This window comes from Macaca nemestrina, chromosome 2, assembly GCF_043159975.1.
Source record: "Macaca nemestrina isolate mMacNem1 chromosome 2, mMacNem.hap1, whole genome shotgun sequence".
Lineage (NCBI taxonomy): Eukaryota > Metazoa > Chordata > Mammalia > Primates > Cercopithecidae > Macaca > Macaca nemestrina.
The window spans coordinates 22,665,437-22,682,906 of record NC_092126.1 but is presented as its reverse complement, the minus strand read 5'-3'; the positions used below and the strand labels follow the sequence as shown (position 1 = coordinate 22,682,906).

Sequence of the window (17,470 nt, the reverse complement as noted above, 5' to 3'; positions counted from 1 at the left end):
GATTACTATTTTGTTAGTAAAATAATAGGTAGAAAAACATAGGAAACAACATCTGCACAACAATTGCAATTAAGTGCCAATTATGTGAAATCAATGATCAGGTTAATAGAAGTAACCTCTGTTTTAAAGGGCTTTCGAATATGTGTGTAGACAGCACAAAGATTCCTAGAAAACGGATGAAACCAGAACTTTGAAATTGAGAGTCGGCGGGGAGTTGGTCAACTCAACATACAGGAAATAATGTACAGGGCACAATCAAAATATTTTTAGCTCATGGTTCCTAAACACCGGTCAACCACTGTTTTCAAAAAGCCTACATTTGTGAGGGGGACTTGTTCTTATCAATCTATATTGAGTTACGTTATTGCCTACATGTTTTGGGTCTCTGTGAGTACACGTGTACTCTCTGTGGCACAGAGTGAATGCATTCTTTGGAGAGTCTCCAGTGAGAGCATTTCCTAAATAATAACCTTGCATCTGGAATTGTTCATGGGCCTCATTCTACCTCATCAGGTAAAGAGATTACTCACAGAGTGGCAAACATATCGTCAGGCCCAAATGTAACCATTTTTTTTTCTTGTGGCAGAATCCTCAGGATTGTAGCAACAGGCAGAATGTCATAAATTTGGATTGAAGAAGGGAGAGGAAAGGATGACCCTTAAACAGGCAGCCTGTCTCATACCCTCCTTATTGCCAGCCAAGAGTTTATATTCCATCATTTCTTTCTTGTCAATCTAAACATGTGAATCTATAGCTCTAAAAAGATTCTTTCCAGTATTTCCTCAGGTTGGAATAATACCAGGAAAAGCAAAAGACAGACATGCTTATCAATGTTTACTTGAAAGATTGGGTTTTCAATGTTGGCACAGAGCATCATTTTGGCAGACAATTCCAGGCTACGAGAGCATTTGAGCAGTCTCCTCTGGCACCCAGCATAATGGCGTCAGTCATACTTTGACAGGAGAATTTTCTTCCCATGTTCTTGTTCTTGCCAGGAACTCCTTCTGTGAAATGGCAAAAGGGGACCACAGGAGTGGACATACCTTAACTTAAAAGATGGCATGTCTACTTTTATATGCTTTGGCAAAGCGTCTACTTCGGGGTCCAAGCGCATAGCAGGGCCCCAATAAATGCTAGTGGAATTGTATCAGTCCCCTAGCTCAGCTGAAATGTGGCTATTCGGCCAGCCATGGTGGCTCATACCTTTAACCCCATTACTTTGGGAGGCTGAGATTGGCAGATCGCTTAAGCTGAGGAGTTTGAGACCAGCCTGAGCAACATGGTAAAAACCCATCTCTATAAAATAATACCAAAATTAGCTGAGTATAGTGGTGTTCACCTGTAGTCTCAGCTACTTAGGGGGTTGGGGCAGGAGGATTGCTTGAACCCAGAGGATCGCACCACTGCACTCCAGCCTGGGTGACAAAGTGAGACCCTGTCACAAAAAACAACAACAAAAAAGAAATGTGGCTATTCAATTTCATAGGAGAATTTCAGAAGAATCAAGGGAGTATTGAGGCAGACAGGCTGGAAAGACGATTCCACAATACTGTTTCATGCACAGGGGCGGGCAGGCAATTAAGTTTTCGGTGCTCCTCTGTGAAATGAGAATATATAAGAAAATATTTTTTAGGCCTAGGTTTTTTACAAACAAAAATTTCAAGCTAAAAGGTTTTCCTTTCTTCTAAGAATGTTCTTCCTGAACTTTTTTAGGGGGTAGGGGCTTGAAAATCTTCCTTTTATGAAATGATAATGGCAGTAAATAATAGTTGTTTTTCTTTTTAATGTCCTTTCTTGGCAAAATGAAAAGTTGGCAAGTCATAATAGACTCCAAATTTGTTTATTGGTTAGCTGTTTTAATTACTTCATGAAATATGAAGGTCTGGGAATTTCTAGACTAGGCAATTGATATTTTTTCTCTTGCATTTTAGAAAACAATGGAAGAATTCTTTAAATAGTGCAATAGGCAATGGAGTTGGTAATGAATAGCTATATCACTTACTTTGAGAAAAACTTAGTATTTCTCATTCATATGTGTCATTAAGATGTGTATTCCATATACAGCATTTATACACAAGCAGGCGAGTTCAAAGATGTTTACTGTAATGTATTATTTAAGTGTGCACACTCACATACTTTCATAAAAGACCACTAATATCTCTATGCACCAATGAAAGAGGTGGCAATGTGCTTGTGAGGAATTGTGCATGTTTTCACTGAAAACCTAGGTCATGATAAGGCACTCCTGGCTCTGCTTTGCATCCTGAACTGCTGACACACAGTTCTAGCCTTGATAGATGAGTTCATTATCCTTTTCTAAAAGCAAGTAGATTTCCAGGTGTGTCCATTACATCTGAATGAAATTTGCCTAATGCTATCCAGTGCTGGCCTGGAGTCAGCCTACAGGACCCATTGCTGCTCTTACTTTAGCCTGTATTTCATAACTACAGATTCTAACAGATGATTTGGACCCCTTTGGGTAACCATTCCCTACTGTCGAATTGACTGCCCGTTTGCAGTGTTATGGGACTACAGGTAAGGAAGCTGAGCCACATCATTGTGATACGCTCCTTATGAACTCTACTTACATGTTAAAAAATTACATATTTCAAATACTAGTGGCATTTTATGTATAGGATATGTGAAACACCCAATTATAATAGTTGTCAGTGGTGGGAGAGAGGAGTGGGTCAAGATCATGGTTTCCACGTTTAAAATACATAACAATTTCTTTCGCCTATTCTGATTTTAATAAACACCTATGTGGTCATCACAGAGAATCAAAAATACAGTATACAGTTATAGTGTTGAAAATTTTTTCATGAATTCAACAATAAGTACTTTTGAGCACCTGTTTTATGTCTGACACTGTAAGGCATTGGCCATACAGAAAGTGTGAGCCATTAATTCTGCCCAGGGGAAGCTCACATTCTACCAAAAGAGAGCAACGGTCATCCATTCTCAGACATTTACTGAATGCCCACTGTGTGCCAGGCACTATTCAAGGGACCTGAGAATACAACAATGAAAAGAAGAAACAAGATGCTGATCCTCAGAGCAGCGAGATTCTGTGGATAAGTCAATTAAAAAACTACAAAGTGGGCACCCTCATTCTAGTCCCATGGCAAAGGAATATTTGGCAGTATTTGCTAAAATTTAAAATGGATGCCTATTCCAGAGATTTTACTTCTTTGTATCCATTGTAAGTAATGCCGTCACACTGGCATGAGCAAGCCGATTCAAACATGTTCACTTTCATGGCCAGGTGCGGTAGCTCACGCCTGTAATCCCAGCACTTAGGGAGGCCAAGGCAGGCGGATAACCTGAGGTCGGGAGTTCGAGACCAGTCTGACCAATGTGGAGAAACCCAGTCTCTACTACAAATACAAAATTAACTGAGCGTCATGGCACATGCCTGTAATCCCAGCTACTAGGGAGGCTGAGGCAGGAGAATCACTTGAACCCGGGAGGCGGGGGTTGCGGTGAGCCAAGATCGCACCATTGCACTCTAGCCTAGGCAAAAGGAGTGAAACTCTGTCTCAAAAAAAAAAAGATGTTGACTTTCACATTGTTTGGAATAATGATAAATTGGAAATAGCCTAAATGTTCATCTTCTAGTAGGAGAACTGAGTGAAAAGGTACAGAGCACAACAAAACACACACCCTATGTATATATTTACAGAGAGTGTGTCATGTATGTGTGTATGCATATATACACATACATAGATATGTACGTATGACTTATATTTAAAAACATATAAAATAATAGGATTTATTTTATATAAGATTTGCAAGGAAAGCAGGATGGGGATGTGGTTAAAGGAGCACTTTACCTTTATAATTTTCTTTTTAAATAAGAAAGTATTCATGAAATATACTATAATTAAAGTTAGTAAAAATTGATCATCAAAATACACTAGCATAAAAATTAGTGTTAGAGTAAATGTATGTACTCCAAGCTATACAAATTCCATAAGGAAGTAATTGATACCATAAGGGTAGCAAGGTGCTTACACGAGAGCCTTAAGGAAGAGTTGAGGAACGAGGGAAACCTAAGTTGGGTCTTAAAAAAGTAGGGGGAGTTTTCTGGCTTAACTAGAGAGGGAAGAGGTTGGAGGAACAGGGTAGGTGAAAATACCTGCTTAAATTTGAGAGAGGATTGGGTTTTTGGAGAGCATAACTAGTCCCTTCTGACTCGAGCATGGCTTGGTTGGTGGAGGCAGGCCTGGAGAATGGTGTGGCATGTGGGAAGCAGTTGCAGAACCTGGGGATGGGTAGGAGAGCAGGCAGAGGGCAAAGCCAGGAGAGCTTTGAGTGACGGCTGAAGAACCAGGCATGTCATTTCTTATGGCTGCTGTAAAGAATTACCCCAGGTGTGGTGGCTTCAAACAACAGAAATTTATTTTCTAACAGGTCTGGGAGCCAAAAATCCCAAATCCAGCAGAGTGGCACACAGTCCAGAGTCTCTAGGAGAGAAGCTTTCCTTTCCTCTTTGAGCTTTTGGTGACTGCTGGGGCTCCTTAGACCCTGGTTGGATAACTCCACTCTCTATCTCTATCTTCACGTGGCCCTCTTATCTTCATTCACGTATCTCTTCTGTGGGTCTTTCGTAAAAACACTTGTCATTGGATTTAGGGCCCGCTTGGATTATCCAGGATGATTTCTTCTACAGATCTTTAACTTAATTACATCTGCAAGGACCCTTGAATGTGTCCCCCAACATTCATGTGTTGGAAACTTAACCCCTAATGCAACAGTGCTGAGAAGTGGGACTTTGAAGAGGTAATTTTCTCATGAGAGCTGTGCCCTCATGAATGGATTAATACCATTATTTTGGAATAATAATACCATTACTTAGGCCCTTTTTCCAAATAAGGTCACATTCACAGGTTCTGAAGGTTGGGATGTGGACAAGCCTCGGGGGAGGGGAGCACCATTCAACCTACTACAGTGCTGATGGGGCAAGTCAGAAGCAATAAATAATATAATCAGATTTGATTTCTTGGGAGATGGTGCTGGCAGTTCAAGCCTGAGGGTGCCTCAAGGACTGGAGATGTTTCTTGGTCATTATTAAGAGCAAAATATCTTTCATGGTTTCTGATTTGCTGGTTATTGAATTAATGAAGAAATAAATGAATCTGCAAGCCAATAGAAAAAAGATTGCCTATATTTAGAGATGAGGAGGGTACTTTTCCAGTGGAAGTAACCCAGTAAGTGTTTTAAGTAAACGTTGGCCTGGGGTCAAAAATTATTCTCGATGTAGGTGTTCCTTATTAGGCCACTTAAAAACACACAAAGCCAATCAACCTTTACTGTACAAACATGAAGTTCATTCATTCAACAAATATTTATAAAGCATTTACTGTGGCTTTGTGGATAAAGTTTGAAAATGTTCCCAGCTCACATGAGCTAACAATATATGAATAATAGGTAAACCAGAAAATAGAGTCATAAATGCAAACATAAATTATGATGTGGTGTGAAAGAAAGTGTATGAGGAGTATTGAGGTTGAGTGGTCAGGGAAGACCTCACTGAGGAGATGCGTTTGACACTGAACACTGGGAATATCTGGGTGATGGGCATTTCAGGCTCACAGCTGCCACCAATGTCTTAAGGACTAAACTTGGCCTGTTGGAGGGAAAGTGAGAATGAAAAAGAGAGGTATAGAGGAGACCCAAGAAGCATGTGGGGCCACATCCTTTGAAATCTTGTAGGCCAGGATAAAAAGTTTGGATTTTAAAAGCAAATAGAAACCATTGGAGGATTTTAAACAGGAGCATGACATGGTCAGATTTCCATTTAAATGGTGGCCTTTCCCAACAGACACATGAAAAAATGCTCATCACTCACCATCAGAGAAATTTAAATCAAAACCACAATGAGATACCATCTCACATCAGTTAGAATGGCAATCATTAAAAAATCAAGAAACAACAGGTGCTGGAGAGGATGTGGAGAAATAGGAAGACTTTTACACTGTTGGTGGGACTGTAAACTAGTTCAACCATTGTGGAAAACAGTGTGACGATTCCTCAAGGATCTAGAACTAGAAATACCATTTGACCCAGTCATCCCATTACTGGGGATATACCCAAAAGATTATAAGTCGTGCTGCTATAAAGACACATGCACACGTATGTTTATTGCGGCACTATTCACAATAGCAAAGACTTGGAATCAACCCAAATGTCCATCAGTGACAGACTGGATTAAGAAAATGTGGCACATATACACCATGGAATACTATGCAGCCATCAAAAGGGATGAGTTTGTGTCCTTTGTAGGGACATGGATGCAGCTGGAAACCATCATTCTGAGCAAACTATCGCAAGAACAGAAAACCAAACACCGCCTGTTCTCACTCATAGGTGGGAACTGAACAATGAGATCACTTGGACGCAGGAAGAGGAACATCACACACTGGGTCCTATTGTGCGAAGGGGGTGGGGAGGGATAGCATTAGGAGATGTACCTAATGTAAATGACAAGTTAATGGGTGCAGCACACCAACATGGCACATGTATACATATATAACAAACCTGTACGTTGTGCACATGTACCCTAGAACTTAAAGTATAATAAAAATAAAAAATTTTTAAAATTAATAAATAGGCCGGGCGCAGTGGCTCACGCCTGTAATCCCAGCACTTTGGGAGGCCGAGGCAGGCGGATCACGAGGTAAGGAGATCGAGACCATCCTGGCTAACACGGTAAAACTCCCTTTCTACTAAAAATACAAAAAATTAGCCGGGCGTGGTTGTGGGCGCTTGTAGTTCCGGCGACTCGGGAGGCTGAGGCAGGAGAATGGCGTGAACCCGGGAGGCGGAGCTTGCAGTGAGCCGAGATCGCGCCACTGTGCTCCAGTCTGGGCGACAGAGCAAGACTCCATCTAAAATAAATAAATAAATAAATAGTGGTCTTTCAGCCTTGGCACTATTGACATTTCAATCTGGATAATTCTTTGTTATGAGGCCTGTCTTATGCATTGTACGATATTTAGCAGCATCCCTGGATTCTACCCACTAGATGCCACGTCCGTGTCAACCAAAAATATTTCCAGATATTCGCAAATGGCCCCTGTAGGACAAAATGACTCCCACATGAAAACCACTGATTTTAATAAATCGCTCTCCAACTACTTCAAGGAGAAATTTTTGCAGGAGACATAACAGTGAAAGCCAAAAGACCAGTTAGAGAGCTGTAGTATGTTCCAGGCAAGAGAAGATGGTAGTTTTTAACTGCAGAAAGAGAAATGGGCTGGGTGCAGTGCCTCACAACTGTAATCCCAGCACTTTGGGAGGCTGAAGCAGGAGGATAGCTTGAGCCCAGGAGTTTGAGACCAGCCTAAGCAAACATGATAAGACCCTGTCTTTACAAAAACAAACAAATTAGCCAAGCATGGTGGCACATGCCTGTAGTTCTAGATACTTGGGAGGCCGAGGTGGGAGCATCACTTCAACCTGAGAGGTTGAGGTTACAGTGAGCTGTGATCATGCCACTGCACTCCAGCCTGAACGACAGAGGAAGACCCTATCTCAAAAAAGGAAAAAAAGAAAAATGTAAACTTAAAAAAATTTTTTTAAAGAGTGAAATGGATAGATTTGAAATATGCATTGTAGTTTTGTAAAGTCACAGGATTTACTGATGAATTGGGAATGTGGGTGAAGGGAAAGATAAGAGTCAAAGAAGGTTTGTGATGTGATCAATATGGTGACCAGGAGTATCTTTTACTGACAAGGAGAATGACAAAGGAGCAAGGCTGGGTGGGGACGCAGAGTGGACAGGAAAGGCAGATGCTCTGATTTGGAAGCGTTTGTCTGAAATATGTATTAGACATCCAAGGGAGAACACAGTCAAGCAGGCTGTTAGATACAGAAGTCTGGAGTTCAGGAGGAAGCTTGGGGCTGGAGATAAAATTGTTGAAGTCTTTGGCGTGTGGATGGTATTGAAAGCCATGGTCAAGATGGGTCAAGATGAGATTTCTGAGAGAGAAAGAAAGACAGTACTAACAGAGAAGAGAAGAAGGAATTCCAGGAGACTTAGCTTGGCATCTACCATACTCCATGTTCTACTGGATGAGAAACCAACTCAGGAAATGAAGAAAGAGAGTGCAGTGAGTGAGGAGGGTCCAGAAAAGCGGTGAGGAACATGAGAATGCGTGTGCAGACCCTTACACTTCTGAGACATTGCTTTTATTGAGCTAGAAAAACAAGGAATAAGAAGTTCCCAGAAGTCAGAATAAATAATCTTATTAGCGTTGAGAGATTCTAAATGTTTCTTCTCCTCTAACCATTTTTAACTACAAAAGCCAGTCCGTGGGTCAGTCACCCAATGTTCTACAGCACTTAAAGAATTAATTGCTTCATAGTCTTAAGATCTGCCCTGTTGGGTATTCTTCTCCTCTGGTAATTAAAAGGGGGCTGTAAACTCCCATCTACTACCATGGCAGGGAATGGGCCACAGAACCTCTCACACTCCCTTCTAACTTTAAAAGCCCATGTTCTTATGTGATACCCATCAGTGACTTGAACTATAGAGAGGCCATTTGTCTTCGTCTTGGCTGATTTCCAGATCCAGGTAATGGGGGACTAACTGGCAGGAAAAGAAAGAACCAAAAATCAGGGTTGCTCACACATGAGAAGCCAGAGCAGTGTCTGGCTAGATAGAGTACATTGTTGGGGAACCATCATATATTAAATCACAAAAAGCAAGATAAAATGAGGGCAGCTCATGATTACATAAAATCCCTAGGTATATTTCAATATTTCAGCCCACTTTCAGACAAAGTCGTGTTCAAATTGGAATCCTACTTAAACTCCAGAGGCCCAAGAGTCATGAGTAGGGTGAATGGTGAGGGTAGGAGGGCTGAGTTGGATGTAGCTGGATGTGGAAGCCAGGGACTGGCATCAGTCAGCACCTAGAGAGCACAGTAACACACGCAGATACATTCACACACTGTGCTCACACCACGCACCAGGAAACAGCAAGAAACGGAAAACAGGGTCTGAGGACTGGGAACAGGTAGACAAGTCTCAGGACCAGTTATCACAAACTAGACTTTACATGGGGTAAGTTCCCAGCAGGAAACAGGTAGTTTAATTGAGGAAAATCTAAAGATGGAGGAAGGGTTAAGAGAGACCAACAAGACATGATGAAGTGCCCTGATACTAGCAACAGCAAGGCTTTATTATCATGCCCAGCTTGAAGGGTGAAGGGAACAGTTACCAGATCATGGAGATTATAAGGATGAGCTGCCCTATAGAAGCTAGTGGCCTTTGGTAACAGAACACAGCTCCGTGCTGCTCCTAATTGGGTGGGAGCTGGGAAGATAAGCATCTCAATCTCAGTCTGCTTTTTCCTGTCAATCAATCTCCAGCCAGAATCCAGAATAGATGTTAGCCTCCTGGGACAAGAAGAAGAATGGAGAGTAGATCATAGATCTGGAGGGGCAAGTGGAAGCCATCCTCCCTTGGCTCCCTCTGACATGAGTGGATTCACCCTAAACTTGTGTGCTTTTCAGAATGTACAAGGTTTCTTTCTTCAGGGCTGATTTTACCACAAATTTAGCTACACTGAGCAGTTTTAACCTTGATTTTGCCTACAAATGAACTGCAGGAGCACATCTAGAGAACACCACAGGGAAGACTCTAAGATTTTTTTTTCCCCCTTTTTTTTCTTGGGTTCCTTTTCTGAAATCCATTACCTTTTATTTAGTGCAAGATGCACTGATCATCTTCCAGGCTGAGAATAGCCTTTACTGAAAACTTAAAGCAGAGAGAAATAAACAAGGTTGTCAACAAACAATGAAAAATCATTACTCCATGGTGCTAGCCACCAAAACTGTGTTACTGGAGATCTGCCAGGGAAAAAATAAAGCCTGGAAAATTATCATCCATCAGCATATTCCACCTCTGAAAAATCATTAGCCTCAAACAAGGCAATAAATGTAGAACTCTATGCATAGTAGGTGAGCCAGTACCTTCTCACTGATAACAAAGCATTTCTACCACCTTGTCACTGGGGCTGAATTACCTCATAATGATGATCTGTTTTATATCTTGAGAACAGTGTGTGTTGTAGGAAACACCACAGCCATCAGTCCCTAACTCTGAAGGATTCCTGTGTTGGTGCTACTGTTGTGTTAATATCAGGGGCTACCACCTTACTAAGGAACTTTGTGATAATATGGTGATTGTGGAGTCAGGCAAGGTGATTTGGGTCCCCTGGCTCCCATCACTATGTGTTGGGATTGAAGAAGTACCCTTTTACCATTTTAATGGATGGATAATGGGACTATATGGGGCTAATATATATAGGTTGAATAGTGAATACCTTTGTTTGAAGCAAATTTGGATTCTTGAGGGGTCTACATTTCCATATCTATCAGTTGAAAAATGGTCACCACAAATTAGTCGAGAGAATCTCTACAGTCTCTTCCCCCTCTAAATTCTCTGATTGTGTATAAACAAGTAGATGTATGCTGGGATGCATGTACCATGATCAAAATTGAGACGCTATTTGTGGACAGCCACAATCAGCCATAGCATTTTTTGTTTTGAAAGGGAATGATTAGAAGCTTGGACCCCGAAGCCAGACTTCCAGGATTCAGGTTTCCACCTACCATTTACTAGCTATGTGGCCTTGAGGGTTACTGAACCTCCCCATGGTTCAATTTCCTCATCTAAGAAATGGGGATAATGTTACATCTAACTCTTCAGGATTAATGAGGAGTAAATGAGCTAATACACGTAGAGCTCTTAAAACCATGCCTGGCCCATAGGAAGTACTCTGTAAATGTTAGCTCTTACAGTATTATTTTATTGCAGGTCTGATGATGTATTGCACTGTTTATTAATAAAACCTCAAAGTCGGGCTATCACTAACTGGTGTAAAGTTAGTCACATAAAATGACATTTTGCTCACTCCACTTTGGATATCTTGCCATTCCCACCATGCTCTTACCTCCCTGGAAGCCCTTATTAACTCCCCAGAAAAGTGCCTAGTGCATAACACATACGAGGGGCTCCATTATTGTCTGTGAGATGCATGTAGTCCGCTAGGACACAAGTCCAATTTGTTTCAAAATACTATTTTTGGTTAATGTAGTATACAGCCAAAGAAGAAATTTTTGTCTCCCTGAGTAATTACCAGTCTTTATGGCCCCAGATACAACCTTGTCTTGATGTCACCTCATAATCCACTCCTTGCTCTGTGAAACCACCTGGGAGAGTCAACAATACACGTGCCGTTCCTGAGTAGTAGATTTTTAAATTTGGAAACCGGTTTTTGCTGACAGATGTGTAAAAGTGCACCTACCTACACAACTCCCTATCACCTTGACAGCTGTGAGTAGCCAGTAAACCACGCTGTTTCTTTTCTGTTGGCATTAATGGACGGTTGAACTTTTCTCCCCAGGTCTACCTGTTTCTAATAGTATCAGGCTGTCCCAAGAATTGTTTGGCTCATTGTATCCATGTGGATTCCCACACCCCTGGTGGAAGCAGTTCCAACACAAATAGAAAAGACGTGCAAATCTGAATTTCCATTTCCTTCGCAAGGAAATGAGAACTACCAGGGTGTCCTCTGTTAGGCACTGGTCCCATTTCTAGCCCCCTACATCTCCTGGAGCCTACCCAGTGTGCCATGTGTAAAAGGTGGTCTTAATGGGACCTCGGTGGCTCATTTCATAATAAATGACAAATTCTTTGTTTTTCTTCTTTCAATCTATTAGGTTCTTTTTTTTTTTTTTTTTTTTTTTTTTTAGTGTTTCTTGAGAAATACTGAGTAAGTGATTAATAACCCATCTTGGTTTTGCTTTTTCTACCACTGGCTTGTGGAGAAATAATGTGACCTACAGATGTTTGGACAAATAGTACATTGTGTTAATGACAGATTCCTCTCAGACATGCCCCATGCGGTTGAGCTTATCAGCAGTCAAAGGACAGGTATTCCTAGACTTTGTCTAATTGTTTTTTCTTTGCTTTTCTTGTTAGGCTAAATACCAACCCATATTGAAAAGGGGACTTAAGAAAACAGTGTTCAGAACTGTGCATTGCTTTTGTCCTTTACAAGGCAGACAGAGGAAAAAACGTGCAGATAGACACATGTGCAGACCTAATAAACAGTCCTAATGCCATGGCAGTATTCTTGCATGCTGGGCATGGCACTGTGTAGGTCAGATATTTCTTTACAACTGTTGCTTTTTTATTTTTACTTAAAGTACAGTAATAGAAAATAGCTTTTCTTAAGCAGATAAAAATTGCCAGAGTTAATTAAGTCATCTTTTATACTAAGTAGTTTAATTTAAAATAGGTGATTAATGATAACTGAAAAATCTCTGAGCTGGTTTATATAAACATTTAGTTGGGATTGTAGAACAAAGAAAAAGTAGGGAGACACAATTTCCAAAATGGGTCATGTTCCATTGTTCCCTAGATTAGAAAATTCAAGCAAAGTTTGAGTTACCTGTGAGAGAATTTGGGTTAAAATTTAGAACCCAAATGTTAGAGCAGGCAGGGACCTTTGAGTCGCTTAACCCAACACACTCATTTTCCAAATGGGGAAAAAGAGGCCCTCGCATGGCTCCTTAGTAACTAAGCAATAGCCAAAGCCCACTTTTTAAATCTGAGTCTTACATTATTCCCATATTACTGACCTTTTTCTAGTCATAATTTTTTAAATTCAAAAATATTTGTTAGGCACTTAATAGACAACATAGGCACTGAAGTGTAGCAATTTAGATGAAAAATGGAACATAAGAGTTCATCATATTAGCCATCAAAGTTATGTTTTTCATCTGTAGAAGAGAGACAGCTGCAAAGCATTTGATCTTAACAATGACAATTAAAATGAACCTTATTTGAAGTTGCAAAATCACCACATTGCATTAGCACAAGACTCCGGCATGCATGCACGAGGGCATTTTGCAGATGGCTTACAAAGACTTAGTTTATGTAGGCACTTTAGGAAACAGATGGAAGCCACAGTATTCCATGGTAAATGAGGATTTATGGCTCTACAGTCACCAGCAGAGTGGCTCCCTTTTACCTGATGGGACAGCTGAAGTGGCGTGATGCCTGTGGTTTGTAAATCCCTGGTCTAGGAGTCCCTAAAGGAAATTTTGTCCCCGGTGGGACCCTTGGCTTCATCCTGTACCCCTGCAATGTATCATTAATGGATATTTGCTGTCAACAACAACAACAAAAATCTATTCTATTTAAACTTTATAAAGGATAAGTCAGCATCATCCAGAAGGCTAGAAGATTGAGAGAAACCTATATTCGTCTATATGTTCCCTGCTATCATCATAAAACCCAACACAGTTTTAATTTTTTCTCAAACTTTTATGTTCAGTATCTACAGTACCTACCCCCTACCCCAATTTATCTGTCTCCAAATGTTTTAAGGGCTTGAGATTAGAGAATTAAAGAAAAACACATATAAAGCTGAGCTTCAGGAAGACTCAGCTAATAGGTAACTTCAAGGTCTTTGGTCTGTAAAATACTGATAAGAATGTGTGTCTTGGTTTCTTATAAGGTAGTATTTCAGCATCTCATAAAGAAGCTATCAGGGAAGATAGCAGCTTGAGAGGAAAAAAAACCCACACATAATATCAGACAAAAGGGATCAATGAGATGAATGCCAGAGCGATTACAGTGAATGCAGAATATCCTCTGTGTGATGGCATCTTCCCTAATTATTTAAGATTGCTTGTAAAATTGATTTTATGTAAACACAACAACACTCGGCAACAGCCAGCTTCTTGCAGGCAACATAAGTTGTTGGGGATTTATTGACCTGTCATTCACATGTGTTACTTTACTACCACTTAATGGTCTGTTTAGATAGCCTTGGTGTGTACAAACTCCCCACCCTCAGCTCCAAGCATCACACGTTGACAGGTAGCTGCCACAGAGATGAAATAAGGAACCCCATGCCAGAGCATACTAGGGCATGGAAACATTTGTTATTTTCTCATCAAATGCAGGATTTTTCTCAGGAGCTAGAGTAGGAGGTGAGGAGTCCACATCTTTCTACTTTTTACTATTTGTTGAACCTGGAAACAAAAAAAAAAAATACTAGACTCAGACTTAGTTGCAGGTCCTAATTCCAACTCTTACTGGTGACCTAGTGCCATGGGTATGTCAGATTATGTCTCTAAGCTTCAGGCTGGTCATCTGTAAACAAGAAAAGCAATTCAATCCCTGTCACATTCTTGAATTTCCTAGGACATTAAGGACAAAATGGTTATAACGTGCTGTGCAAATGTGTGATCAAACACCACACACATATACACACATACTTAATGCAGTCAGAGTTGTCAGCAAGCATGCTTGGAAAATACAAAGAGCTATTTGCCTTGGAGAGGTTAGGGGGTAAAGAACTAGGGCACAGTTACTACTCTCAAGGAGATTACAGTCAAATAGAGAAGATGTCACATTTTGTAGACCTGAGACATTGTTTATTTTACATAATATTTCTCAAATTGAGGCATATCTCATAGCTAATGGTCTATCTTAGAATGAAGACTTTTTCTTTCTTAGTGGTGCATGAGTTAATGGTGACTCTTTTTCATACCCAATTGTGTCTTAGATTCCATGAAATTTAATAATACAGCCCCTCAGATAACTTTCCTTGGGGATCAAGGGAACTGTGGGAAGAGGGAGGTGTATCCCCAGAGGACAGATTCTGAAAGACTGCAGAAAGAATGACTGTGTAAGCTGCATGGCTGGAAAATTCATGTTGGACTGGATAAGAAGTCGTCTGGGGGAAAGATAATACATTTTGCAAGCATACCATTTTAAAATCCAAGAATTTCCTATTATATCATAATAGAAATGTAAAGAGAAGAATCTGACAACTAATGGGAAAGGGAAAGAATAAACAGTGAAGGCTGGCCTCCTGTGCCCCATTTAATGGAACAACCAACTCCTAGGGAGGTCCCGGAGTGATGGGATCCTCACATGCAGGACGCCAGCCCTCAGACTAGAGCTGACATCGTCCATCCTCTTTCCCACTCTGTACCCGTTGGGTGAACCCAGCTCTTAATCTAAAACAGAACGTTCAGAGTCTCAGGCTCTGTGACTGGCCTCCAGAGTGACCTCAACTCGATCCCAGGGCAGAGCAAACAGCCTTAAGACTCAGGTTTAGTTTTTTAGCAGGCCTTTGCTTTCAGGAATGCAGTTATGTGACCATTTCCCTGACCCAGCCCTTGTCATAATGAATCCTTCCTTCCTATTGAATTATTTCCCCCTCTTTCCTCTAAAAGATTTATCCTGCATGCCAACCCTTAGTGAAACTTTTCTTGCTCAAGAAAAAATAAACAAGCAACCAGGATTTGAGTGGCCAGAGTTGGGACAAAATCAAATGGCGTTTCCTGTATTTTAAAAGATTGCGAAATATTCTAAAGATGAAGAAGAATGTTGATATAGCTTAAATGCCCAATTATAGCAACTGGAGTTCAAAATCCAATTAGTGGCATCTTTCGTCTCCCTCCCCCTGCTAATTTCCTCCTCTCCTCATGTCCTCTATTTACTCATCGTGACTGGCTTTATGCTTAGGTTTTATATTTCTATTTTCTCAGTATGACATCTAGTTGGACTTTAACTATTTTGTCATGCATGTTTAGTTTTCGTATTTTTCTCTCCCATCCTTATCTCCTGCATTGTATCTACTTCGACCTTTCCATCTGGTTATTTTTACCCTTCTTCCTATTGCTTTATTATTTTCTCTTTCCTGTTTATTGTTTCTCTTCCTTCACTCAGGCTTCCGTTTTTCTATTTGTCAAGTCTTTCTGCATTCCTTGTAAAATAATAATTATTGAATCAAGGATACTCCCAAAATGACAGGGTATAGGCAAATGAGAAACTGTGCTCTGTTATAGTTACTAGGTATTAAAAATAAACTTGACCAAGGCTAACGTCAAACAGCCTTGAGGTTGTTAACATCCCATTTAAGGGAGGCTCCCAAGGAGGACTCTCTGAAAGGAATGTTGTCATTTGCCCGGGGATGAGGATAATGTTGGAAAATAAAGGGGGTTGCAGGGAGAGGCAATGTAGTGCAGTGGCTGTAGCCTCTGGTGCCAGACTTCCTGTGTTCCTGCACCAACCCTAATGCATACTTTAGCTGTGTAACCTTAGGAAAGTTACTTCTCCGGATCACATTTGTCAAAGAAAGATAATATAATACAACTTTTATACAATTTTTGTGAGAATTAAATCTGTTAGTATATTTAAGCACTTAGAACAGTGCCTAGAACACAGTAAGAGCTATGCACATATTAGCCATTATCATTTGCTTTGGTCACTCAAGTTGGCATCACATTTAAGGAAACATGTTTTGAGAAATGCATTTCCCCTTGCATGTGTGCATATGAAATGAAGCGTGAGAAGGTCCTGAAGCCGCGATTCTCAAAGTTGAGTCCTTGGACCGGCAGCATCAACATTACCTAGGAATCTGGTAGAAATGCAGATTCTCAGGCCCTATCCCTACCCCTGGTCAATTGAATGAGAAACCTGGAGGGTGGGCCAGGCAATTTGAGTGTTAACAAACCCTTCAAGTGCTTCTGATGATGCTGACGTTTAAGAACTACCACTGTAGGGTGGACATCCCCTCTCTACTCTCAGGCTGCTTTCAGAATATAGAACATAGCTGTCTCCATCTCAATCCCCCACTACTACCACCAGCAACAGCCTGAGCCATTGTGTGGTCCATGTTGTCATCTTCAAAGTAACTTGAGTAGGGTGCAAGATAGCAATATTCTAACTGAAGAACATTAGAATCATCTCTTTCTTTGGCCCCAGTAGTGAATTGCGGGTTTCTTTGGGCTCAAAGAGTAGGAGTCCAAAAGCATATAGTAGGTGAGGACAGATTAAAACAAAGAGATGTTCTTTATTCTCATGGAATAGGCAGGCAAGACTAGATGGTCCAAACGTAGATTTAAACATGAGTGCTTTTCACCTCTCAGAATAATCAAGACAACTGGCAATAAATGTTCAATGAGACCTGTGTTTAGAATTTTCAAATTGTCTCCTTTGGGACATGTTTAGAAGCTTTCAAAGTTGATACTCTTTAGAGCAAATCAATGTGTGCTCCTTTGAAGGCTCTGGGGTGGTGGGAGAACTTCCCCATGCAGGGACATGGACTGGGTAGCCTCATCCGTGGGTGTGATATTTGTGGCATTGCCTATGTCCTGAAGAGCACCAGGTAATTCACAGAACCTGTGAAACTCTCTGTTAAAGATGGCAGAGGATTACATATACCTCTCTTATTAAATGTATCAGGAGGCCGGGCACAGTGGCTCATGCCTGTAATCCCAGCACTTTGGGAGGCCGAGGTGGGTGGATCACCTAAGGTCAGGAGTTCAAGACCAGCCTAGCCAACATAGTGAAACCCCATCTTTACTCAAAATACAAAAAAATTAGCTGGCCGTGGTGGCGCGCACCTGTAATCCCAGCTACTCAGGAGGCT

The 17,470-nt window shown here is 40.9% G+C and overlaps 1 protein-coding gene across 3 annotated transcripts in view; it reads left to right on the top strand.

The window, feature by feature from the left end:
• The window catches only part of LOC105488933 (retinoic acid receptor beta), a 770,293-nt gene that overhangs the window by 534,226 nt on the left and 218,597 nt on the right, over positions 1-17,470 (top strand). The gene's annotated exons all lie outside the window — the stretch shown is intronic.